At 35.9% G+C, this 4469-nt stretch overlaps 1 long non-coding RNA gene across 1 annotated transcript; it reads right to left on the minus strand.

Moving 5' to 3' along the window:
- Positions 1–2949: 2949 nt before the first annotated feature.
- On the minus strand, positions 2950–3229 carry LOC119419676. The gene is made up of 3 exons (XR_005187265.1): positions 3209–3229; positions 3072–3095; positions 2950–2993 (listed from the first exon to the last, which is right to left on the minus strand). It is a non-coding gene; the product is annotated as an uncharacterized LOC119419676 (long non-coding RNA).
- Positions 3230–4469: the final 1240 nt, after the last annotated feature.

The raw sequence follows: 4469 nt of genomic DNA on the forward strand, positions 1-4469 counted from the left end.
GTGATGGGCACAAACCAATGTGGCGATGAGCTGGGTGGTGTTTAACACACCGAGGGTGGATCCTGTGCACACTGAACCTGCTCAGGACTTTGTGTTTTGTCTTGAGCTCTGTTGCTAAGATACCCCCTCTCCTCCTCCTCCCTTCCATCGTCTCTCTCTTTCAAGGACTGTGGTGAAGATGCTGTTTCTATTTCTTATCATGCGTACACTGTAGTTGCAGGACACCTCCCTTCCTCCCCCACCTCTTCCTCCTACAGTCTCTTTACGGACTCTGATCAGCTGTGACACTATGCACCATGGTCCTTCACTCTGCATGGACTGTGTCCCTCGGGCTCAGACCGTCGGGCTTCAGTGACACTTTGTTTAACGCTTTACTCCAGGTGAGGTTTCAGGACCCCACAAGCACTAATCCCAAAGCAAGAACCCAAATATTTAACTTTTGACAAACGCAGATACCAAAGATCTCTCTCTCTCTCTCTCTCGCTCTCTCTGTCCTGTGTTTTCTCTCCTCTCTGCCCTGCAGCATGTGTGTTAAGAGACAAACCCAGAACTGGCTTTAGTCCTAGCCTCAGTAATTCCAAAGCTTAGATGTATATTTTGGTATATTTCTGAGAAGAAAACAAAACAAAGAAACATTAAAAAACTTTTTTTTTTCCTCTCGTTTGTTTGTTGTAACCTTTATTTCTGTCACAGCATGGAACTAACTGCAGAGCTGTCTTACTCTTGGTAGGTTAAAGATTAGTATTTTTGTATGTTTTTGGGTGTCGTGTGCGAACATCAGTTCACAGTCCAAGTGATCATGACTTTCACGAAAAAGAAAAGAAGAAATGGTTCAAAGAATGCCAACCATGTACATATTACGTCAGTGTATCAAGAAACGCTTTCTGTACAAACATTTCACTTGGAAAGTTGGGCTTATCTAAAGGAATGTTTCCTTTTTCTTCCTCTGCAGTCTCGTATAAATGCTCTCCAAGACTCGACTGTAAAGAGTTTTGGTTTTCACCATGAAATACAAAACCGAGGGGGAACTGCTCTGATCCGATTACGAAAAAAATAAAAATAAAGGCCTCCAGTCACGGCGGTGTAGTTATGAACGATTGTGTAGGAGTTTTAAAAGTATGTGAATCAGGATAGTAGATTTTGATGCATTTGTCTGCTGTATTTTTTTTTTTTATACACATACAAAGATAATCTTTTACTGTAAATGTACAGTTGTTTTTTTGTTTGTTTGTTGTAAACATCATTAAACCATTTTCCAAATGTTTTGACATGCTTTGTGCTCATTACACGTCCAGTGGGTAAAATGCTCAAACTGTGGAAAATATCAAATAAAAAAAGGCTTTAAAATGAAAGTAAAAAGTCCAGCATGTAAATAGTTGATTTAGCAGTTTCAAAGACAAATGGTAAAGAGCAAATTCTTACAATTTAAAGCTGAACCTAAATAGTTTTCATACATTCATAGTAAAAAAAAAAAAAGTATTTAGCAGTACTGCCTTTTGATCATCGGGTACTTCAGGTCGTAGCTGGAGGGCTGGCAGTAGATTCACGTCAGTCCCTTTGCTGGGTTTGGGTCTGTGTTTAAAAAAAAAAGAAAAAGTTAAAAGTGCTGCATTATTCGTTTTAATGTTTATGTTTTGGATCGGGGAGAAAGTGTCAGAATTGATGCTGCCTGTAAATAAATCTTTAAAAGGATCGTTCAACATTTAGAGAGTTCTCTCACAACCAACAGATGGCCACATTTACCACCAGACTTATTACAAACTTAGAACGTCTTCAGAAACTTGAGTTATGTTTGATGTTAACATTAAATAGTTAATTCCTTTTTAAACCTGATGCTTCTCAGTGGTGGATCAAACACTGCACTGCTTTTTTAGATTAGTTTTTATTGTATTTAATATTAAAATAAAGTGCTAAACTGGGTTACTTTCACAATGTTTGTGACGCATCATCAAAGTCTACACATTTTCACATAATACATTTTTAGAACTATTAATGTATTTTATTGTAACTTGTTTTAAAGTGGTCTGTGGGGTTATCAGTAATCAGTGTCTTACCTGCAGCAGTTGTTTGACATTTACACAAAAACCCCTTTAATAATGGGGCTGGTGAGTGCATGTGAAACCAAAAAACTAATCTTAAAGTCACAGAAATCATTTAAAACTTTTCGAGATTATATAACACGTTACTAAACATGCCTCTTAAGGCATGAGGTTTGAGAGGAGTGAAGGAAGCTCATCTTTGTGAAAGGAAACCGTCCAACATTAAACGGGTGGAGGTCTCTGTGTTCAACTGTCCCCCTCCTATAATGCTGTGATTGCTAGTATCACTCAGCCCCCTGTGTAGTAAACAGCCATCAGTGTGCTAATGATCCATTGTTAGGCTGATGGTCCTCCATCATGAACAGCTAGTTCTTACTGTCATCAGCAAACTGCATGATCCACTCTGAGAAGGGGCTGTTTATAAAACTGATGAAGTATTGGACAAAGGACAAAACGTTTCAACAATTCAATTTTTTTAATGTTTTTTGCATCCGTCCAGAGGACCTGACAACTTTACTAGACTCAAGAAAATATTAATAATAATTATTGTTTTTAAGGGTTCATGGAGGCTTTGTCCAAATTTGAACCCAATCCAATAAATAAATAAAAAAGCCACGAATGTCAGTTAATAATTAAATTATTTCAAGCTTAAATCTTCAGAGCTCTTTAAACTTCCCTTCCTTTTTCTGGAGTAGATCCATCACCTGAGCTAAGAGGTTTAAGTCAACAACTTGAACGCTGATATTTATGATTTCAAACTACAAAGCTTAGTGGATCGCCTTACCTTTGCTTTCTTTTTCTTGCCGTGTTTTGCCTACAAAAACAGAACGACATGATGAGAGCTGAACAAACGGGAATGTGATGATTAAAATACGACTCGGAGGATGAACCCACTTTGGCTTTCCTCATTTCAAGCGCCTGGTAAGGATCAGTGTCCTTCGGCCTCTCCAGCTCCTGTAGACCAAAGTAAAACAATAAACCCAAAAATATCACTGCACATCTGGTCGTTAAGGGCTCAGGAGGCCGTCTTACCTGATAATTGTCCATGTTTTCCTCCTATTTCAGAACATAAAGGGAGACTTTAATGCACATATCTTCTTATAGACAGATGTTTAATGTAAACAGCTGTAAATAAAACTGAAAAGATCATCTGAAGATCTGAGACTTACTGGCACCAGATTGACGTGTGGCATTTCTGAAAACTGGACCGAGATGAAACAGAACAGAGGTGGATTAAAGTTAAAAGCATTCCCTGAAATTTAATGACATGTTTTTGCCAGAAAACAGAATTACAGAATAAAAACTGTCTTTATCGGATGATTTCAGGAGACAGTGTCACCTCTTCAGAGGAATTATGAGGATTAAAAAAGGACAGAAGTTTTGAATTTGTACGGACATACGGAATATTCAAATATATCCATAATAAACACATTTATTTTCATAATTTATCAGATTAAATCACTGCTTGTTGAACTCGTCTGTCCGTGTTGAATAAAATTATTATCTTTTAGTAAGTTTCATCAAACGTCAAATGATTTCTTAAAATGTAACGGTCATCTGATCAGCTCTAAATACTTACAGTTTAATAAATGCTCATTTTTTTATTTTTAAAGAAAATCTTTGAAATGTGACACATAATTTGTACCAGCTCACTTCTTCTATTTTAAATACTCGTTAGTCATATTTTCAGAGTCATTAATCGTTTTTTTTGTGTATGAAATATGTTTGTGACAAAAATGTTTAAAGTGTAGATTAAAGGCTTTATAAAAATAAACAAGTAAATGATTTAAAATAACCCAAACAATCCTTATTTAGACACCAACAGGCTGCTGCTTAATTTACAGTTTGGTACAAACATGAAAACTGTGTCAAATATTATATATATATATATATATATATATATATATATATATATATCTGGTCTTATATGGTAAAGTATAATAACATTTGTATACGCTAACTAGAGAAATTGCATTTCCTGCAGAAATGCAGTGTGAATGCTTATTGCTGAAGGACTCACTGAAAAACAGCTGAAATTAGTTAATAACATGCTGAAATGGAAGAACAAGCCTAAATTAGCAGAAGAAAGCAGAAAGAACACATACTTGCTGATTTAGGTTTAAATAAGCAGAAATGAGCACAAAAATTAGGAAATTAGCTAAAAAACGAGAGGAAAAAAGCTGAAACGTAGCTGAAAATGCAAAAAGAAGCTTAAAATAACAGAAGGAAGAGAAAGGAGCTGAAATTAGCTCAAGAAATGTGGAATTAGCTGAAAAAGCTCAATTTTAGCACAAAAACAGCTAAACAGTAGATGAAAAAAGCTGAAAGGAGCATAACAAGCTGAAATTAGTACAAGTTAATTAGGCTGAAAATAGCAGAAATTTCCATGAAAATCTTGAATTTATGTGAAAACAGCCAAAATTAGCCTAA

This window comes from Nematolebias whitei, chromosome 13 (genome assembly GCF_014905685.2).
Source record: "Nematolebias whitei isolate Nwh7 chromosome 13, NemWhi1, whole genome shotgun sequence".
NCBI classification, from domain to species: domain Eukaryota; kingdom Metazoa; phylum Chordata; class Actinopteri; order Cyprinodontiformes; family Rivulidae; genus Nematolebias; species Nematolebias whitei.